The following is a 23872-nucleotide window of genomic DNA, read 5'->3' as shown; positions in this document are numbered from 1 at the left end:
AATATGTGTTACCGAGTGCAATGAAAATCATTTGGGCAAAATAAAAGATGTCACTGCCTGATTGACCAGACTGAATGATGTGTATCAGTGAGCTTAATGACGCTCTTAGAGTGCTAACGACTACGTTGGACGGAAGGACGTTCTCCGTACACTATATTAAAGATGTAATAATAATAACACGCAGGAAGCACATGAACCTTAAAAATAAGATAGCTCCTGTTTTCCTATATAACCTGCTATTTAATAGAATAGTCGACGTTACACTCTTATGAAACTAGCCACATTTTTAAGCAAATAGTAATTATTGTGAGACGTTCGACTGTAACTACGTGTATTATTATGTGAAATGGTCATCATTCTCTTATCAGTGCTGTGTAATCCAGTTTATATGAACTTCGTGTGAAACTTAATGGTCTTTGAAAGCAAAGATTTGAAGAATAACAAGAACCATACTCCTTTTATATTTTTCATCGAGTTTAGGGAAAGTAAAGTGCAATATTTATTTTCCCCTTTATTCATCACATACCGTTTTAGTAAATTAGGATTTATTACATCGTCTTCTGGCATTACACCGCACCATCCTTTATGACAACGCACAATGCAACACGGCGAACCCTGTGCTGGAGTCCCTGTGTAGGTGGGGTGGAAGATGCTGGAACATCCGTCGTATTCATCCGATAAGAGTCCGTACGATTGTGACCTCTTCGCCAGAATGAAAGAACCTCTTCGTGGCATGTGCTACAACTCAAGAGAAGACATCATTCGACCCATAAGGTGGTCCTTGTGAGACTTCGATAGAGATATGGACGCGCTGACGGCACACGACGAAAGATGATCGAGATGCGGGGCAATCAGAATAAGGGAATGTATTACCGTGAATATCTGTTGTTGAAGTCTGATGTAAAGTATAACAGTGTTTCGGCTACTTTTTATCAAATCTATCTAATATTTATAGCTCACAAAACATGTATTTTTACTTTATTGCCCAGGTGAGAAATTTCTTCAGGGCGCTTTCTCTAGAGGAGATTTACACGGTTCATGAGATGTTTACCGAACTTGTCTTTTGATATTTCTCGGGACTGTATTATCGAGGGCACGACATATTTTTCTCCAACCTGTGTCATTGTTACATCGATGCAATGCAATTTTTACTTCCTGTACTCTTGCTGTAAGCTGCAGAAGCATAGGTGTATGCTGTCTGTAGGAAAATTAAGGAGACCTTTGGCGTAAGGAAAACCAACGGTATGAATATCATCAGATGGCAAGCCATTACTAAGTATGGAAGGGCAAGCTGAAAGGTGGAGGAAGTACACAGAGGGTCTACTGAAAGACAACAAACTTGAGAAAGATATTACAGATACAGAAGGAGAAATAGGTGAAGATGAGATGGGAATTGCGTTACTGCGAGAAGAATTTAACAGTACAGCGAAAGGCCTAAGTGGCAACAAGACCCCTAGAGTAGACGACATTCCCTGAGAATTATTGAGATCCTTGTGAGAGTCATGACAAAAATATTCCACTTAATGTGCAAGATACGAGTATATGAGACAGGCAAAGGCCCCCATACTTCAAGAGGACAGTGTTAATTCAAATTCCAAAGAAGACAGGGGCTGACAGGTGTGAATACTATGCAACCATCAGCTTAATAAGCCATGGTTGCAAAATGCGCTCAAGAATTATTAGCAGAAGAATAGGAAAGCTGCTAGAGGCCGACTTTGGGCGAGATCAGTTTGGATTCCGGAGAAACGCAGGAACACTCGAGGTAATACTGACTACACGACTTACGTTATAAGATACGCTGAAGACAGGCAAACAAACGTTTGTAGCATTTGTAGATTTAGGTAAAGATTCTGACACTTTGGCTTGATTAAGATCTTTAAAATTTTGGAGACAGCAAGGTTAAAACACGGGAAGCTAAAAATTATTTACAACTTCTATGAAACCAGCCTTCAGTTCTAAGATCGGATGGCCATGAAAAGGAAGCTATAGTTGAGAATGGGTGAGACGTGGTTGTAGCCTATTCCAGATGTTATTCAATCAGTACAGTAGGCAAGCCGTAACTGTAACCAATAAGAAATTCGAAAATAGAATTATATTGTTCAGGGAGAATAGATAGAAACTTTGCCGCTAGCCGATAACATTGTAATTCTGTCAGAGAAGGCAAAGGACTAGGAAGAGCAGCTGAACAGAATGGACAGTGTCTTGATTAGAGGTTATAAAATGCTAATCAATACAAGTAACGCAAGGCTGATGAATGCAGTCGAATCAAATCAGGCGACGCTGAAGGAATTAGGCTGGGAAATGGGACGCTAAAAGTAGCGGACGTGTTTTGCTATTTGGGCAGAAAAATAACTGATGATGGCTAAAATAGGGATGGGCAATATGAAAAAAACACATTTTTGAAAAACAGGAATTTGTTGACATCTAACGTAAATTTAAATGTCAGGAAGTCGTTTCTGAATGTGTTTGCCTGTAATGTAGCCTTGTATGGAAGTGAAACGTGAACAATAGGCAATTCGAAGAAGAAGGGAATAGAAGCTTTTGAAATTTGGTGCTATACAGCAATACCGAAGATTAGATGGGTAGATAGAAAAACAAATGAGAAGGTAGTGAATGTAAATGAAAAAAGATTAAATTTGTTGCGCGACATGACTAAAAGAAGGGATCAGTTAATAGGACGCGTCATGACACATCAAGGAATCGTGTACTTTGTAATAGAGGGAAGTGTGGATGGTAAAAATTGTAGAGGGAGACCAACACTTGAATATAATAAGCAGGTTCCAATCGATGTGGATTGCTGTAGTTATGCCGAGATGAAGAGGCTTGCGCAGGATAGACTATCATCTAGATCAGCGTCAAACCAGTCTTCGGACTCAAGACAACAGTTTTCTTATTTCGTTCTGTTCTTATATGTAAATGCTAATCTGTTGTGAACCAACGCAAAAGTCCTTAAATATTTTGCTTGCTTACCACTGCCCACGCTCGCCATTTTATGGAAGGGCTTGCTTAAGGTCACATTCATCTTCGTCCAGTTTAGGGTGGCGTCTACTGATACGAAGTTCCAGTTCTTCAACGGGCATTTACAGTCACAATTTATGGTCAGATGCAGAGCTGTTTTCGACAGGTGTGGGTCTGTGGAGTGTACTCTGAGATTAATGTTTCATTGCATCCTAAAAGCTCCTCCCCCCCCCCTTCCCCCCGTCTCCATGAACCTTGCCGGCGGCGTAGTGGCTTTCGTGTCTCAGCGATACAGATAGCCGTATCGTAAGTGCAACCACAACAAAGAGGTATCTGTTGAGAGGCCAGACAAAAGAGTGGTTCCTTTTCAGTAGTTGCAGGGGCAACACACTGGACGCTTCACTGATCCGGCCTTGTATCGTCAACCAAAACGGACCTGCTGTGCTGGTACTGCAAACGGCTGAAGGCAGGGAGAAACTACAGCCTTAATTTTTCCAGAGGGAGTGCGCCCTATCGTGTGGCTAAATAATGATAGCGTCCTCCTGGGTAAAATATAGCGGCGTAAAACAGTTTCCCATTAGGATCTCCGGACGAGGGCTGCTCAAGAAGATGTCATCAGGAGAAACAAAACTGACATTGTACGGATGGAAGAGTGGAATGTTAGACCCCTTAGTTGGGCAGGTAGTTTATAAAATTTAAAAAGGGAAATGGATAGGTAGAAGCTAGATATACTCAGAATTAAATAAGTTCGAAGGCGGGAGGAACAGGACTTCTGGTCAGGTGAATACAGGCTTGTAAATACGAAGTCAAATAGGGGTAACGCTAGTGTAGGTTTCGTAATAAATAAGAAAACAGGTATGCAGCTAAGCTACTATGAACCCACACCTACCACAGTAGGACACGTTTGCATACCAAATAGCCTCGCAGATGACAGAAAAATTGAAGAAGTGTATGATGAGATAAAAGAAATTATTTTGGTAGCTAAGGGAGACGAAAATTTTCTTTTAATGAGGGACTGGAATTCGATAGTAGGAAAAGGAAGAGAAGGAAAAATAGTAGGTGAATACGGACTGGGTGAAAGGAATGAAGGAGGAAGCCGCCTGGTAGAATTTTGAACAGAGCACAATTCAACCATCGTTAACACTTGCTTTAAGAACCATGAAAGAAAACAGTGTGCATGGAAGAGACCTGGAACACTTGAATGTTTGAGAGTTACTGTATAATGATAAGACATACATTTAGGAACTAGGTTTTAAATTAAAGGACATTTCCAAGGGCAAATACGGACTCTGATCACAATTTATTGGTTATGAACTGTAGACTAAAGATAAAGAAACTGCAAAAAGGGTGGATCTGGATAAGTTGAAAGAAACAGAGGTTGTTTAGAGTTTCAGAGCTACCATTAGGCAACGGTTCACAAGGACAAGGGAAAGAAATACGGTAGAAGACGAATGGATAGCTTTAAGAGGTGAAATAGTGAAGGTAGCAGAGGATCAAATAGGTAAAAAACAAAATCTTCATAGAAATGCAGCAAATCAAGCAGGCGGAATGGAATGACAGGAAGCGCAAAATGGTTAGAGGACAAAAGTAAGCATTTAGAAGCTTGTTTCACTAGAGGAAAAATAGATACCATCTACAGAAAAATTAAAGAGGCCTTTGGGGAGAAGAGAAGCAGCTGTATGAATATCAAGAGCTCAGATGGAAAACCAAACCTAAGCGAAGAAGGGAAGTCTGAAGGTGGACAGAGTATATAGAGGATCTTTTCAGGAAAGATAAACCTTAAGACAATATTATAGAGAGGGAGGAGGACGCAGGTGAAGATGAGATGGGAGATATGATACCGTGAGAAGAATTTGACAAAGCAGAGAAAGATCTAAGTCGAAATAAGAACCCAAGAGTAGATGAAATTTCGTCAGAATTACTGATAGCCTTTGGACAGCAAGCCCAACAAAACTCTTCCAACTGAGTGGAAAAAGTATGAGACGGGAAAAACACCCTCAGACATCAAGAAGAATGTAATAATTCCAGTACCAAAGAAATCAAGTGCTGACAGGTGTGAATATTACCGAATTGTGTGTTGAACAAATCATGGTTGCCAAATACTAACACGAGGTCTTTACAGCAGAATGGAGAAACTGGTAGAAGCTAACCTTGAGGTAGATCAGTTTCGATTCCGGAGAAATGTAGGAATACGGGAGACAATACTGACCCTATGAGAGATTAAATGAAGGCAAACTTAAGATTATGTTCGACTATAATGACTTTTCTGGAGACTAGAAATCTACTCTGCAGGAATCAGCATTGGTTTCGAAAAAGACGATCGTGTGAAAGACAGCCCGCGCTACTCGTCCACGAGACTCAGAGGGCCATAGATACAGGTAGATGCCGTGTTTCTTGACTTCCGCAAGGCGTTTGATACAGTTCCTCGCAGTCGCTTAATGAACAAAGTAAGAGCATATGGACTATCAGATCAATTATGTGATTGGATTGAAGAGTTCCTAGATAACAGAACGCATATGTAGACTCAGAGATAGCTTTGACAAGGTTGACTGAAAAGCTCTCTTTGAAATTCTGAAGGTAGCAAGTGTAAAATACGTGGAACGTAAAGCTCTTTACAACTCGCACAGAAACCAGACGGCAGTTACACGATTCGTGGGGAATGAAAGGGAAACAGTGGTTGAGAAGGGAGTGAGACAGGGTTGGAGCCTATCCGCGATGTTATTCAATCTGTACATTGAGCAAGCACTAAAGGAAATGAAAGAAAATTTGGATTAGGAATTAAAATTCAGGACGAAGAAATAAAAACTTTGAGGTTGGCTGACGACATTGTAATTCGGTCAGAAACAGCACGGGAGCAGTTCAACAAAATGGACGTATCTTGAAAGGAGGTATAAGATGAACGTCAACAAAGTCAAAACAAGGAGTAGTCAAATTAAATTAGGTAGTGATGAGGAAGCTATGTTAGTAAATGAGAAACATAAAGTAGAAGACAAGTTTTGCTATTTGGACAGCAAACTAAGTGATGATAGCCGAAGTAGAGAGGATATGAAATGTAGACTGGCAATAGCAAGAAACGCGTTTCTGAAATAGAGAAATTTACTAATGTCGAATATAGACTTAAGTGTTAATAAGTCTTTCCTGAAGGTTTGTCTGGAGTGTAGCCTTTTATGGAAATGAAACACGGACGATAAACAGTTTAGACAAGAAGAGAATAGGAACTTTTGAAACGTGGTGGTACGGATTAATGCTGAAGATTGGATGGGTAGCTCACGTAAATAGTGAGAAGGTACCGAATAGAATTCGGGAGACAAAAAATTTGTGGCGTAACTACACTAAAAGAAGGGACCGGTTCATAGGAAACATTCTGAGACATAAGGGGATCACCAATTTAGTGGAGCTGATAACCTTGCAGTTTAATCCCTTTAGTCTACAAACCAACCAGCCAACCAATTTAGTATTAGAGAGAAGGCTAGGAGGTAAAAATTGTAGAGGGAGATCAAGAAATGAATACTGTAAGAAGATTCATAAGGATGTATGTTGCACCAGTTATTCGGAGATGAAGAGGCTTGCACAGGACAGAGTAGCGTGCTGAGCTGCATCAAACCAGTATTCGGGCTAAATACCAGAAAAAGAACAAAAACAAAGGTACCATGGGATACTATTACATATCTGGGATGTGTATCACGCACTAAAGTAACTGCACGTTAGAGTACACCAAGAATACTCACATTGTAAACCTTATATTTTTTTGACAGTCTTTCAACTGATTTGTTGCCATCTACGATAGGCTTCCGTCTGGTACTGAAATTTTTGTGGGTACTTCCGTCTGCATTTACAATTTACCCTCACTGCTCGTTCAGAAACAAAATTAGGTATTGTTGGGTTCCATAGCATATATACTGCTTAGCTGATCTTTTTTCTGGAACAGTTATTTGGTAGACCGCTTTCCTCATCCGGTTTCTCTAGTTCTTGAATCGCAACCAGCCACCTTTAGCCGCTGTAGCTGTTTACAGCGACCATGTCGGTTTTTCCACACAATAAGCCTTAACAGACCATCAATGAGCTTCGCTGCTTGAAAGGACAATATTTCACTACCGCCAATGTAACGTTCTTCATATCGACCACCATTAGTACCATCTGATGTCAAAACCACGTCCGCCCATCCTGATTTAGGTTCTCCGTGATTTCCCTAAATCGCTTCAGGCAAATGCTGGGATGGTTCCTTTGCGAGGACATGGCCAATTGCCTTCTCCATCCTTCCCTAATCCGAGCTTGTGCTTCGTCTCTGATGACCTCGTTGTCGACGGAACGTTAAACACTAATCTCCTCCTACCTCCATCAGATGTCACTGGCTTACAAAGAGTTCCCAACAGTCCTTTAACCATCTTCATGTTTTTGTATGATGTCATTATCATTAAACAAAAATGGAGAAAAGTACATTTTGTATGATATCATTATCATTATCATTCAGCAAAAATAGGGGTAAATGTACTTCAGCAGTTTAGGAGGTTAATCTGCTTTTCGTCTCGTTTTCCTCTATTCAGCAGGGTAAGAGAATAGGTTGTATGAATTTTAGTAACTACTAATCCTAAACTTCAAATTAATTTACGTTTGAATACCAGTGGTTATTGTTTCTGCCTTTAGCGATATTGTCTGTAGGTTGGTTGGTTTGGGGGATTAAAGGGACCAGACTGCTATGGTCCCTTTTTCCAAAGACAAAGAACACCCACAGAGAATAAAAACGAGGAACAGAAGAGATCACAGACGATACAGAACAAGAGAAACTGAGACAAAGACAAGACAAAACGAACTAAAACCACACAGAGTGTGATGGTGGTTGGCCGACCATAGAAATAAAAAAGGAAAAGCCAACCACTTAGAAACACATTAAAAAAAATTAGTCGAAAATCATAGGCCAAAGGCCAGAATCAACACAAAACAATAAAATAAAACCGAAACACTCAGATTAAATGATAAAATCCCCCTGCCCGAATAAAACGTAAAACTAAGTCAGCCATAGTGGAGTCGTCTGTTAAAAGGGCAGGGAGCGTATCAGGCAGCGCAAATGTCTGCCTGACCACAGCTAAAAGGGGGCAGACCAACAGAATGTGGGCCACTGTCAAAGCCGCCCCGCAGCGACATACAGGAGGGTCCTCCCGGCGCAGTAAATAACTGTGTGTTAGCCGGGAGTGGCCAATGCGGAGCCGACAAAGGACGACGGAGTCCCTGCGGTTGGCTCGCATGGATGACCGCCACACAGTCGTCGTCTCCTTAATGGCACGGAGTTTATTGGGTGTAATCCGATCGCGCCATTCAGCGTCCCAAAGCGCAAAAACTTTTCGGCGGAGGACTGCCCGCAAATCAGTCTCTGGGAGGCCAACATCCAGAGATGGTTTACACATGGCCTCTTTCGCCAGGCGGTCAACATGTTCATTGCCCGGGATACCGACATGACCGGGGGTCCACAAAAAGACCACAGAGCGGCCGCAACGCGCAAGAGTATGCAGGGACTCATGGATAGCCATCACCAGACGAGAACGAGGAAAACACTGGTCGAGAGCTCGTAAACCGCACAGGGAATCGCTACAGATCACGAAGGACTCACCTCAGCAGGAGCGGATATACTCTAGGGCTCGAAAGATGGCGACTAGCTCAGCAGTGTAAACGCTGCAGCCAGCCGCCAAGGACCGTTGTTCGGAATGGTCCCCTAGAGTTAGCGCATACCCGACACGACCAGCAACCATCGAACCGTCGGTGTAAACAATTCCAGAGCCCTGATACGTGGCAAGGATGGAATAAAAGCGGCGGCGGAAGGCCTCTGGAGGGACCGAGTCCTTCGAGCCCTGTGCCAAGTCGAGCCGAAGGCAAGGGCGAGGAACACACCACGGGGGTGTACGCAGAGGCGCCTGGAAAGGAGGCGGAACAGGGAAAAACCCAAGCCCGCAGAGAAGCTCCTTGACACGTACGGCGATCGGACAACCCGACCGGGGCCGACGGTCCGGCAGATGGACGACCGACTGCGGGAACAGGACACGGTAATTTGGATGCCCGGGCAAACTAGAAACATGGGCAGCATAAGCAGCCAGTAATTGTTGGCGTCGTACCCGCAGTGGAGGTACACCTGCCTCCACTAGTATGCTGTCCACAGGGCTGGTGCGGAAAGCACCAGTGGCAAGGCGTATCCCGCTGTGGAGAATCGGGTCCAGCACCCGTAACGCAGATGGGGATGCTGAGCCATAAGCCAGGCTCCCATAATCCAGACGGGACTGGATTAACGCCTGGTAGAGCCGCAACAGTGTAGAGCGGTCGGCGCCCCAGCGGGTGTGGCTCAAGCATCTCAGAGCGTTTAGATGCCGCCAACACGTCTGTTTCAGCTGCCGGATATGAGGCATCCAAGTCAACCAGGCATCGAAAACCACCCCCAAAAACCTGTGGGTCTCCACCACAGCAAGGAGTTCGTCGGCAAGATAAAGCCGCGGCTCAGGATGGACTGTTTGGCGCCGGCAGAAATGCATAACGTGGGTCTTGGCTGCCGAAAACTGAAACCCATGCGCTACAGCCCAAGACTGGGCCTTACGGATAGCGCCCTGTAGCTGACGTTCAACAGCTGCAATGCCAGTAGAGCTGTAGTAAAGGCAGAAGTCGTCAGCATACAGGGAAGCGGAGACAGAATTTCCCACGGCTGCAGCAAGCCCGTTAATGGCTATTAAAAACAGACTGACACTTAAAACAGAGCCCTGTGGCACACCGTTCTCCTGGACGTGGGAGGAACTATACGAGGCCGCGACTTGCACGCGGAAGGTACGACACGACAGAAAATTGCGGATAAAAATCGGCAGAGGACCCCGAAGACCCTATCCATGAAGCGTAGAAAGAATGTGATGACGCCATGTCGTATCGTACGCCTTCCGCATGTCGAAAAAGACAGCGACCAGGTGCTGACGGCGGGCAAAAGCAGTACGGATGGCCGACTCCAGGCTCACCAGATTGTCGGTGGCGGAGCGGCCTTTACGGAACCCACCCTGAGATGGAGCCAGAAGGCCCCGAGACTCCAGTACCCAATTCAAGCGCCGGCTCACCATCCGTTCAAGCAACTTACAAAGAACGTTGGTGAGGCTAATGGGACGGTAGCTGTCCACCTCCAGAGGGGTCTTTCCAGGTTTCAAAACGGGGATGACAATGCCTTCCCGCCATTGCGACGGAAACTCCCCCTCGACCCAAAGATGGTTGTAAAGATCGAGAAGGCGCCGCTGGCAGTCCACTGAAAGGTGTTTCAGCATCTGACAGTGGATGCCATCTGGCCCAGGAGCGGTATCAGGGCAAGCAGCTAGGGCACTGCGAAATTCCCACTCACTGAATGGAGCATTGTAAGATTCCGGGTGGTTGGTGCGAAACGAAAGGCTCCGACGTTCCAGCCGCTCTTTAATGGAGCGGAAGGCCTGGGGGTAATTCGCAGAAGCGGAACTCATAGCAAAATGCTCTGCTAAGCGATTTGCAATGACGTCGGAGTCAGTACAAACGGCTCCATTCAGTGAGAGCGCAGGGACGCTGGCAGGGGTCCGATAGCCGTAGACGCGTCGAATCTTGGCCCAGACCTGCGAGGGAGTGACATGGAGGCCAATGGTGGACACATACCGCTCCCAGCACTCCTTCTTGCCTTGGCGGATAAGGAGGCGGGCCCGCGCACGCAGCGGTTGGAAGGCGATAAGGTGGGCTAAGGAGGGATGTCGCTTGTGACGCTGGAGCGCCCGCCGGCGATCTTTAATCGCTTCAGCGATCTCAGGCGACCACCAAGGCACAGCCTTCCGCCGAGGGGACCCAGAAGAATGGGGAATGGCAGATTCGGCGGCAGTAACGATTCCGGTGGTGACCGATTTAACCACCACATCAATGTCATCAGTAGAGAGAGGCTCAAAAGAGGCAGTGGAGGAGAACAAATCCCAGTCAGCCTTATTCATAGCCCATCTGCTAGGGCTATGAGAAGAGTGACGCTGTGGTAGTGATAAAAAGAGCGGAAAGTGGTCACTACCACACAGGTCGTCATGCACACTCCATTGGACAGACGGTAAGAGGCTATGGCTACAGATGGAAAGGTCAACGGTGGAGTAGGTGCCATGCGCCACACTGAAGTGTGTGAAGGCACCATCATTTAACAGCAAGAGATCGAGCTGCGACAATAAATGCTCAACGATGGCGCCTCGACCTGTGGCCACTGACCCACCCCACAGAGGGTTATGGGCGTTGAAGTCGCCCAATAGCAAGAAAGGTGGCGGCAATTGGGCGACCAGTGCAGCCAGGACATGCTGCGAGACATCACCATCCGGTGGAATGTAAAGACTGCAGACGGTAACAGCCTGTGGCGTCCACACGCGTACAGCGACAGCCTCTAAAGGCGTCTGGAGAGGGACAGACTCGCTGTGCAGAGTGTGAAGGACATATATGCAGACGCCACCAGACACCCTTTCATAAGCAGCCCGGTTCTTAAAATAACCCCGATAGCCACGGAGGGCGGGGGTTCGCATTGCTGGAAACCAAGTTTCCTGCAGAGCAATGCAGAAGAAAGGGCGAAGGCTGATAAGTTGGCGGAGCTCAGCTAGATGGTGGAAAAAACCGCCGCAGTTCCACTGGAGGATGATATTGTCCATGGCTGAGAAAGGCGTGAAAGGACTGGGAAGGCAATTTACGCCGCTTGTTCACTCACTGCCACCGATTCAGTACCTGTACGAGAGGCATCCATGGCGTCTGAGGGACCAGCGAGATCAAGGTCCTCAGCAGACGCTAGAATCTCGACTTCATCCTCAGACGCAGAGCGCGAAAGGTGCGGTGGGGTTGGTGCCACCGCAAGTTCTTTGGCCTTAGAGGTCTTTTTCTTGGACTTCTCTCGCTGAACCTTAGGTTTCACCGGCTGGGAAGGCTTCACCGATTCAGTCTCCGGGACAGGAGGATCGTGTAGCCCTACGCCCGGCCGCTGGTGAGGACTTATGCCACTGGCGGCCGTCATCCTTCCCGCTGGTGGAACCCTGGGAAGGGAGGGTCCCAAGGGAACTCTTACGGGTGAGAGTAGCCGAAGAAGTGAGACGCTTCTCCGGCTGAGACTGAGAAGCGGGGACGGACGTCCCCGACGGGTTGCTCCTGAGGTAGGTGGTGCAGGAGCAACCGGTTGGCTAGAGCCCCCCCACGGGCAAGGGGGCAGGAGGAGTCTTACTGCTTATCGAGCTGGCTGGAAGTCTCGAAACTGATGGGGCTAGCACAGGTGTTGTAGCAGCTGCATAAGAAGATGTCATTCTCACAGGATGGAGTCCGTCATATTTCCTTTTGGCTTCAGTATAGGTCAGCCGGTCCAGGGTCTTATATTCCATGATTTTGCGCTCTTTCTGAAAGACTTTGCAGTCAGGCGAGCAAGGTGAATGGTGCTCCCCGCAGTTGACGCAGATGGGAGGCGGGGCGCATGGAGTATCGGGATGAGATGGACGTCCGCAATCTCGACATGTGAGGCTGGAAGTGTAGCGGGAAGACATATGGCCGAACTTCCAGTACTTGAAGCACCGCATCGGGGGAGGGATATAGGGTTTGACGTCACATCGGTAGACCATCACCTTGACCTTTTCCGGTAACGTATCACCCTCGAAGGCCAAGATGAAGGCACCGGTAGCAACCTGATTGTCCCTCGGACCCCGATGAACGCGCCGGACGAAATGAACATCTCGACGTTCTAAATTGGCGCGCAGCTCGTCATCAGACTGCAAAAGGAGGTCCCTATGGAAAATAACACCCTGGACCACATTTAAACTCTTATGCGGTGTAATAGTAACGTTAACATCCCCCAACTTGTCACAAGCAAGTAACCTGCGTGACTGGGCGGAGGATGCCGTTTGTATCAGTACTGACCCAGAGCGCATTTTAGACAAGCCCTCCACCTCCCCAAACTTGTCCTCTAAATGCTCGACGAAGAACTGAGGCTTTGTGGAGAGAAAAGACTCCCCATCAGCTCTCGTACAAACTAAGAATCGGGGCGAATAACTGTTACCTCCATCCTGAGACTTACGCTCTTCCCACGGCGTGGCCAGGGAGGGGAACGTTTTCGGATCGTACTTCTGAGCATTAAATTGAGCCCGAGAACGCTTAGAGACTGCTGGCAGCTGGCCGCCAGCGAGAGATGATGTACCACGCTTCATTGCGGGTCATCCGCCCTGATGCCACCTACTCCGACCAAGGGCCCTCCCCACGGGCGCCACCCAGCCACAGCAAAGGCCACCTGGCAGGATGGCCGTTGCTGGGAGTCCCGATACCCCAGGAGGATAGGCATCTACTCCTTGGCATACGTGGGGAGTTAACGGCGCAGGCATCAGTAGAGCGATCCATGTGTTGTCAGGGGGCTACAACCAAGAGGGTACATGGCGGCCCCACCACAACGGACTGGCTACCGTGCTGGATCTTAGGTGCAAAAATGTCCAAGGTCGTCGTCGCAGTTAAAAGAAACACTGCAGAGGGCAGCGTGGTAATCGCACCCAGGGACGTATTCTCGCCCAAGAGATCGAAAACGAGCGGGACACCATTGCAACGACGAGCAGTCCGGCTAAAGGTCTAATTGCACGACGGATACAGTGCACCATGTAAGGCGCCCTTCCCCAATTGGCTCGCTCTTCGGAGAAATTTAGAAAGATGGAGGTCAAACCCGAGAGGGGACCATCACATAAGGCCGAAACATGTGAGACTCCTTTTAGTCGCCTCTTACGACAGGCAGGAATACCGCGGGCCTATTCTAACCCCCGAACCCGCAGGGGGGATATTGTCTGTAGCATTGTCTCTTTGGTTGAGGTGCTACATTCAGAAATATGTGAGAACCATGAATTTCTTGACCTTCTCTACTTAATCACTGCAGCTTAAAATTTAGCTGCCCATAAACTAAAGAAAGGCGAAATGTTTAATTGCCATACGTGTGAGGCCTAAGATTTTGAAATATCCAAGACACCTAAGAAGAAAGTGCTTCAACAAACTGCTATCATGCAGGTGACAAACACCAATATACTTAGTTAGTGTGATTAAGTGATGAAATCCAGGAAATTCCTAACTCCCTCATGTTCCAACGCAGTCAAAAAACACTTAGAAACTGACCAATGATGAAATTGAAATTACTCATATTTCTCACCTGTCTCGGTTGGAGCTGCTGTTTTTCATACAGTGTGTTTCACAGTTCCTATTACAAGCTTGTATGGGTTGTGGAGGAGACCTAGTACATGAAGCTTTGATTAGGAATCCATATACCGTTTCGATGTAAAATAAGTCTGAAGATCGGATCACTCTTAAATCACTCGGTTCACGGCACGCACACATTGGAGACAATAAGCCCTGATCTCTGAGCTCTGTGGGAGTCCACATCAAGAGGAATGTTTCTGGCAATCGTCGTCGGGTTTCTTCTGTCTTATGAAGGACGTCCTCTACAGTGTCAAGAGTGCGTTGCGTCCGTGGAGCTTCACAGTCAACCCTCCTTGTTGCGAACGTATCAGTTTCTAGCTGCGCTAGTTGCATTTGGACGAAATTGGGTCTATTATCACACCAGAATGAAACACGCTCGTACCATAGCACAAAAAAAGGCGAATATGTCCTGGGTAGAGTTAGGGATCTAAAAGAGGGAACTAGGAAATTTCAGACATTTAAAACAAAACGTCTTGACATACTCGTGCTTTTAATCCACCCCAGAAATTTTATCCCCTCAGATAATCTTTTTTAGCTATTGTATGTATGCTCTTCAGCCATATGATGCACACTCTAAGACAAAAAAAAACACCTCGTAGGAATTATCCGAATGGTTACCAAATTAGTAGATATTATATACGAGGGGCGTTCAGAAAGTAATCTCCGATCGGTCGCGAAATGGAAACGACTATGAAAATCCGATAAAGCTTTGCACAGATGTTCAAAATGGTTCAAATGGCTCTGAGCACTATGGGACTCAACTACTGTGGTTATCAGTCCCCTAGAACTTAGAACTACTCAAACCTAACTAACCTAAGGACATCACACACATCCATGCCCGAGGCAGGATTCGAACCTGCAGTCGCGCGGTTCCGGACTGCGCGTCTAGAACCGCTAGACCACCGCAGCCGGCTGCACAGATGTGTTGGGTAGTGTCTCTAGTATAACTCCATTTAGCATCACGTCGCTCTTCTCATTTCTGAGCTCGCAGTGAGTGCATAAAGATGTCTAGAAAATAGTGTCTGCCGCCAAGTACGAGGGCCTGGTGAGAAATTTCGCCTGAAGCTATGCAGCTAACATTACATAACTGTCGAGCTGTTTCTTCTTCAAGACAATTCTCAGCCGCATTCTGCAGGGGCAATGAAGATGCTCCTGCATCGTTTTCAAATGGAAATGTGAGATTACCCACAATACGGTCCGCAATTGTCTCCCCCTGAGTTTCATCTCTGGTCACATGAACCGCTGTCTTTGAAGACAACATTTTGACACAGACAACGAGGTGTAGGCCAGCGTGGAGAATTGGCGGAAAGCACTGGCGGCTGCCTTCTATGATGAGGCTATTGAAAAGTTGGTACAACGCTATGACAAAAGTCTAAGTCAGAACGGCAACTACGTAGAGAAGTAGCTGAAAGGTGTAGCTAATTGTTACAAGTAAAACATTTCTGATGTTCACTGTGGTGTCAATTTGGCAATCAATCGGAGCTTACTTTCTGAACAGGCCTCGTACATGCGCAGGCAAACAAATGATTACAATTTGAGAAACATTGGATGATTTATTCAGGAGCAAGAGATTCATAAATTGGCCAAATCAGTAACGCGTTGGTCCACCTCTGGCCCTTATTCAAGCAGTTACTCGGCTTGGCATTGATCTATAGAGTTGTTGGATGTCCTCCTGAGGGACAGCGCTCCACATTCTGTCCAATAAGCGAGTCAGATTGTCAAAATTCCGAGCTAGTTGGAGGGGTCTGCCCATAACGCTCCAAACTTTCTCAATTGGAAAAAAACCGGTGACCTCGCTGCCCAAGGCATGGTTTGACAAGCGCGAAGACAAGCAGCAGGAACTCTCGCCTTGTGCGTGGGCATTAGGATTGTCATGAAGGGCGTAACACATCGCCGACGTACCGCTGTGTTGTAAGGGTGCAGCGAATGATCACCTAAGGTGTCCTGCTATGAGAAGAAATGGCACCCAGGCCGTTACTCCCAGTTGTCGGGCAGTATGGCGGGCGACAGTCACGTTGGTTTCCAATCACTGTCCAGGGCGTCTCCAGACAGGTTCTCGCTCTCCATCAGTGCGATGCGGAACTCATCACTGAAGACAATTCTACTCCAATCAATGAGATTCCAGGCAGAAGACGTGTCTAGAGACGCATAATTGCCTCGTAATGAGTCGCAGTTGTTTTCATAGTGTATATTGCTTATTCTTCTCTCTCTCTCTCTCTCTCTCTCTCTCTCTCTCTCTCTCTCTTCTCAGCGATCACAGACCCTGCAGACCACGTGCTGCATCAACGATCTGCTTCCACCGCCTTCTATGTCTCGCATCCTCTCTCCACCCTGTGCAAATTCCTAATGCGGCGATGTCCTTCTCTATGTCATCTTTCACCATGTACTGGGTCGGCCAATGGTCTTGTTACCTGGAGAGTTCCTTCAAATGCTATCTTGGTGATTCTGTTATTTTCCATTCTAGCCACGTATCCAGCCCATTGCAGTCTCCTACTTTTTAATTTCTGGGTGATAGTGGGTTGCTTCATTAGCTGAAAAATTTCATTATTCTTTCGAATTCTTCATACGCCATTCTCCAACACAGGTCCCCAGATTTTTCTCATTACTTTTCTTTCGAAAACATTCGGTTTTTCTCATTCATTCTTTGTAAGTGTCCAGCTTTGTGAACCGTACAGTATTACGGGACAGATGATAGTGTTGTACGAGGTGCATTCAAGTTCTAAGGCCACCAATTTTTTTCTCCGGACTGGAAAGAGATAGAAACATGCGCATTGTTTTAAAATGAGGCCGCGTTCATTGTCAATACGTCCCAGAGATGGCAGCACCATACGGCAGATGGAATTTTACCGCCAGTGGCGAGAATGAGAACTGTTTTAAATACTTAAAATGGCGACGTTTTCCTTACTTGAACAGCCAAGCGGTCTACGGCGCTGCAGTCATGGACTGAGCGGCTGATCCCAGCGGAGGTTCGAGTCCTCCCTCGGGCATGGGTGTGTGTGTTTGTCCTTAGGATAATTTAGGTTACGTAGTGTGTAAGCTTAGGGACTGATGACCTTAGCAGTTAAGTCCCATAAGATTTCATACACATTTTAACATTTTGAACCTTACTTGAACAGCGTGCAATCATTTGTTTTCTGAATTTGCGTGGTGTGAAACCAATTGAAATTCATCGACAGTTGAAGGAGACATGTGGTGATGGAGTTATGGATGTGTCGAAAGTGCATTCGTGGGTGCGACAGTTTAATGAAGGCAGAACATCGTGTGACAACAAACCAAAACAACCTCGGGCTCGCACAAGCCGGTCTGACGACATGATCGAGAAAGTGGAGAGAATTGTTTTGGGGGATCGCCGAATGCCTGTTGAACAGATCGCCTCCAGAGTTGGCATTTCTGTGGGTTCTGTGCACACAATCCTGCATGACGACCTGAAAATGCGGAAAGTGTCATCCAGGTGGGTGCCACGAATGCTGACGGACGACCACATGGCTGCCCGTGTGGCATGTTGCCAAGCAATGTTGATGCGCAACGACAGCATGAATGGGACTTTCTTTTCGTCGGTTGTGACAATGGATGGGACGTGGATGCCATTTTTCAATCCAGAAACAAAGCGCCAGTCAGCTCAATGGAAGCACACAGATCCACTGCCACCAAAAAAATTTCGGGTAACCGCCAGTGCTGAAAAAATGATGGTGTCCTTGTTCCGGGACAGCGAGGGCGTAATCCTTACCCATTGCGTTCCAAAGGGCACTACGGTAACAGGTGCATCCTACGAAAATGTTTTGAAGAACAAATTCCTTCCTGCACTGCAACAAAAACGTCCAGGAAGGGCTGCGCGTGTGCTGTTTCACCAAGACAACGCACCCGCACATCGAGCTAACGTTACGCAACAGTTTCTTCGTGATAAAAACTTTGAAGTGATTCCTCATGATCCCTACTCACCTGACCTGGCTCCTAGTGACTTTTGGCTTTTTCCAACAATGAAAGACACTCTCCGTGGCCGCACATTCACCAGCCGTGCTGCTATTGCCTCAGCGATTTTCCAGTGGTCAAAACAGACTCCTAAATAAGCCTTCGCCGCTGCTATGGAATCATGGCGTCAGCGTTGTGAAAAATGTGTACGTCTGCAGGGCGATTACGTCGAGAAGTAACGCCAGTTTCATCGATTTCGGGTGAGTAGTTAATTAGAAAAAAAATCGGAGGCCTTACAACTTGAATGCACCTCGTATATCTTCATCTTTGTGGTGACTGACAAAGCTTTACTTTTTAGTGGATTGCTTAGTGAGTACAGACATCTTGACCCTGAACCTATTCTTTCATTTATATCCATTGTTATGGTATGTTTACTGTTGAAACGTGATCCAAGGTATTTGAACTGGGGAACTTTTCTGAATTTAGAATGCTGGTCAATTTCAAAGTAAGGATTTGGGTTTATGACTCAACCTATTTCCATATATTCGGTTTTCTCTTGGTTAATCAAAAGCCACATTTTGCTGGCTCTGTGCCTGAGAGACCTGTACATTTCTTTCGGTTCTTCTTCAGTTTCACTCAGCAACACTACATCATCTGCATAAGCCAGGAGTTTTACTTCACTGTGTTCGAATCGGAGACCATTGTCTAGATGTAAATTACTCTCCTGAACCACTTTCTCTAATGCAAGGTTGAAGAGGGCACATGAAAGAGCGTCTCCCTGTCGTAGGCCTAAGCCTGTTTTAATTGGAAAGGTGGGGGATATGGATCCTCTGAACTTTACTGCTGCCTGGGAGCCATCCAGGCACAGTTGTACCATCCTAATGATTTTACTGGGTATACTAAATTCTCCTAAGGTGTTGTAGAGGCTGATTCTGTGGATGTTGTCGTAGACTCACTGGAAGTCAATGAAGACACAGTGGATGTTTTGTTAAACTCCCAGTGTTTCTCAAAGATCTGTCGTATAGTAAACAAACTATAGGTAGTGGAACTTCTTTTTCGACATCCAGTCTGGTAATCTTGAATAATGTTTTCTGCGTATGGTTTAAGTTTTCCCAGAATAATCATCGACAGAATTTTGTACGTTATGTTCAGCAAACTGATTCCTCTGTAATTTTCATATTCAATTCTGTTTCCTTTCTTGTGTATTGGACAAATTATTGCACTTTTTCAATCTTCCGGCAGTGTTTCAGTTTTCCAGATCATTTTGATAAGCTTGTAGATTTGTGTGTGTGGTTTGCTTCCGCCCTCTTTTAACATATCTGCTGATATCTGGTCCTCGCCTGCTGCCTTGTTGTTTTTGAGCTTTTGAATGGTGTGGATCCCTTCATGTTCTGTGATTCTACATTCGTCATTATTAATGCTGTCACTCTCAGACATTGCGTAAATGAAGGTTATTTGCGGATCAGTGCAATTTAACATTTCTGAGAAATACTCTTTCCATCTTTCTAGGATATCTTCCAGCTGTGTTAGCATATTTTGATTTTTATCTTTTATGAATAGGTTTTCACCTTGATAACCTCTCTTACTTTTCTTTGTATGCTGAAACGACTTCTTTTGGTTTCCATTCCTGCTTTCCACTTCTATAGATTCTAGTACCCCAGTTAGATATTTCCTTTTCTCCGTCCGTAGAACTCTTGCTGTTTCTCTTCTAACCGCCTTGAAGGTCTCTCTCCTGTCCTCACTCTCCTTATTATGTAGCCACAGCATCCTGGCCTCTTTCCTCCTATCTACTGCTCTCTGACACTTTTCGTTGAACTATTTCTGTTTCTTCGTTTTCTTTTTCTCGCCCAGTGTTTTTTCTGCTGCATCTGTTACTACAGTCCTTATTCTTTCCCAAGCCTTCCCGACACTATTTTCCTCCTCAGCTTCTTGCAATGCCGTAAATCGGTTATTTATTTCAATCGCAGAGGCTTCTTTCACAGACAGTTGCTTCAGTCGTTCGATGTTTAAATTAGGTTTTGGTGTGGCTTTTGGTTGTTAATTCCAAATCATTTTGATTTTCATCTTTCCTATCACTAGGAAATGATCTGTGCCAATTTCAGCTTGTATGTATGTTCTGACATCTCTTATAAATGAAGTGAAACGTTGATCTGTCATAACATGGTCAATCTGATTTACTGTTTTGCCATCAGGAGAGCACCATGTATCTTTGTATATATCTTTGTGAAGGAACATCGTCCAGCAAATTTCATATTCTTTGACAGTGCAAAGTTGATCATTTTTAATCCATTTTCGTTTGTGGTCGAGTGCTTGCTATGTTTTCCTATTGTGGGGATGAATATATCCTCTTTATCTATTTTTCCATTAAAGTCCCCTAAGATAATTCTTATATTTCTTGTTGGAATACTTTCGACTACTCTAATTCTTCATAGTACTCATCTTTCTCATCCTCAGTTGAATCTTCAGTTGGTACTAGGATATTTATGAATGTTATATCATACCACTGGTATTTGATTGTCATGTAAGACATTCTTTTGTTAATGGAATGGAATTCCTTAACCCGGTTAACAATCCTGTTCTTAACAGCAAAACCAGTACCAAATTCATTATGTTTTTCATCTTCCCCATAAAAAATGACACAATTATCCTCTGTGTGTATCCCTTCTCCAAGCCACGTAACTTCCTGTAAAGCTACGTCTGTCTTGTATGTTTTTAGTTCAGATATCAAAGTCGCTGCCGTAGCTGGTTTATTAAGACTACGAACGTTCCATGTCCTAAATGTGAAGCAGTGTTTCTTGTTTCCACCTCGCGAATTCCTCTTCCATAGCCTATGTCCGTTTCCTTTGAATCCATTATCCGAGGCAAATCGTTGATGTGAGCCAGTAGGTATAGAATCCCCTGGCCGAGTTACGAGTGCTGCGCAGGTTAAGCTTGGTGATGGAGCTGCCACCTCACAGCTTCCAAACTCACTGAGTAATATTTTGGATTACCATTTCAAAGGCAGATTGCCTTTCCCAGGCTCTGAGCTCTGCCTGCCCGGTAGAGATGCCTTCCGCCTCTTCTACCGTTGGAATGCTATCAAAACATTCCCTTCCGTGATCCGAGCCGTTGACTTCCTCTTCACTGGTTTTGGTCCACCGCGGGTATTTTATTTCCCCGGTACCCACCATATCTAGGGAGCATTCCTTTATCCGCCACCTGGGGAGGCGCCCGATGGGGGACCAGCAACCCCTCACGGGTTGCTTATTAAGGCTGATGAATATGGGTTTTGGACACAGGATCAAGGACTTAAGCTATTAATTGAAATACGCAGGTGTGCCTAAATACTGCAGCTAAGAGAGCTCACTGCGCTGGGGAAGTAGGGTTAAGTCGCAAAAAGCTCGAATAAGTCAAGATGATTCTATTTAAATGGCTTTAAAACTGCCAGGTAAGTTGAAAAGCTAGTGCTCCTCTTTTGCATCGTTAACTTAGTCCACGACATATTCGCCTTTTTTGAGCTAAGAAAGAAGCATTTTTTGTTCCCGTTCCCAGCTTTTATTCTACCACAATTTTGACAGCAGACTGCCATAGATTGGCAATGATGTAGATTATCGTGGACTTGGACGATGACTGATGCGGTACAGGATTTTTGTAAATTTTCTTTCGAATCGTTTTGTTTGTATCGTGGCAACGGGTAAAGCTTTCACAAAACAACAGTGCTACCATTAATTGCATGTATTTGTCTACAATCCTTCAAAATTTGCAACGATTTGCATCAGACTGAAACACAGAAGTGGCACTCGTAAAAAAATAAACGACAAAAAGTATTTTTTGCACACAAAATCCAAAACTGACGAATAAAGTAGTTTTTGCACGCAAAACCCTTATAAAGCTATGAAGCTAGATTTTTAAAAACGAATGTTCAGTTCTATATTAAAAATGCATATTTTATTTGTGTGACTCATTTTTAATCCGTCACCACGAATTCAATTCGCGTAAGCACTAATTTTACTTGCCACATTTAGCTTAAATTTAAACCATCGTATCTCGACAACGAATGAAGATTACTGAATAAAAAAATCTTTTGGACTTTATCCATTTATATACCTTTGTGCAAAGTTTTAAACTATACAAATGGCGTGCTTCAAACCTCTCCCAGAAAACTTTGTTTTTTTTGCACGTAAGCCGGCCGTTGTGGCCGAGCGTTTCTAAGCGCTTCAGTCTGGAACCGCGTGACCGCTACGGTCGTAGGTTCGAATCCTGCCTCGGGTATGGATGTGTGTGATGTCCTTAGCTTAGTTAAGCCTAAGTATTTCTAAGTTCTAGGGGACTGGTGAACTCAGATGTTAACTCCCATTGTGCTCAGAGGCATTTGAACCATTTGCAAGTAAAATACAAAGAAAGCAAGGCTTTTGCAAATCTTTAAACATACACCAATGTCTGATACAGCGGTGGACCAAATTCGAGCCATCATTCTCACTCCAGACAGCAATCGTTTATGGTGACTGTTTCTGTACTTAAAATCCGATTGTGTGTGCCTATTTCTGCACGTAAAATCCGAAGGATACACATACAAATGGTGCCATTAGCTGAACATTTATTTCAGCTCAATTAAATTCTGTCAAATGTTTTTTATTCCAGTCTTTGATCACAATATGAATTCTTTAGACGATGACCGGTTTCAGTCCGTAATGACCATCCTCAGATCTATAACACACAGATATATACTCCTAGTGAGCAGTGTGTCTTTCAACATAATACAGCAATACGTATCACAATATACTATCATACAACCAGGGAGATGTACAGAAAATACGGTAAAACGTACCTTTTTTACACCATGTCCTAAAGTGATAAGGTCATAATGGGATCGCCAAAACTAGACTGGAATAAAAAACTGTTTGTATACGCGACCATGTGGCAGTTGGTGGTCAATTAAATTCTTTTACAAAAGCAGTTAATCGATTCGCACTATTTGCCTGGCCGCCAGCTCCGGTTCGTCGTTCAAACATTGCTTAATATAGAGTAACATAGCTACAGTATGACATATGTTCTAACGGCTATACATCTGGCCACTGGCCCACGCTAAACCAAAAAAAAATTTACTCCATGTTCGTAGTTCAAATAAGAAACCCCGCAAGCCGCGATTCTGCGCGCGGCCTTTTCATAGATAAAATCGGGTGGTAAAAATCGTGGGGTAGCGATATGCAGTTATACAGATGGCGGTCGAATCACGTACACAAGGTATAAAAGAGCAGTGCATTGGCAGGGCATCATTTGTACACGTGATTCATGTGAAAAGGTTTCCGATGTGAGTATTTCCTTACGACGCGAATTATCAGCTTTCGACGCATAGGACATTCAGTTTCGGAAATCGTTTGGGAATTGGATATTCCAAGATCCACAGCGTCAAGAGCGTGCCGAGACTACCAAATTACAGGCATTACTTCTCATCACGGACAACAAAGTGGCCGACGGCCTTGACAGCACCCGGGAGCACCGGCGTTTGTATAGAGTTCTCAGTGCTTACAGACAAGCAACTCTGTGTGAAGTAAGCGCAGAAATCAATGTGGGACGTACGACGAACGTGTCCGTTAGGGCAGTGCCGTGAAATGCGGCATTAATGGGCTATGGCAGCAGATGATCGACGCGAATGCCTTTGCTTATATCACTTCGCCTCCAGCGCCTCTCCTGGGCTCTTAACCATATCGGTTGGACCCACACGACTGGAAAACCGTCGCCTGGTCAGACGAGTCCCAGTTTCAGTTGCTAAGAGCTGATGGTATAGTTCGAGTGTGGCGCAGACCCCACGAAGCCATGGACCCAAGTT

This window comes from Schistocerca piceifrons, chromosome 3, assembly GCF_021461385.2.
Source record: "Schistocerca piceifrons isolate TAMUIC-IGC-003096 chromosome 3, iqSchPice1.1, whole genome shotgun sequence".
Taxonomy (NCBI): domain Eukaryota; kingdom Metazoa; phylum Arthropoda; class Insecta; order Orthoptera; family Acrididae; genus Schistocerca; species Schistocerca piceifrons.
Note: the sequence above shows the minus strand (reverse complement) of the source record.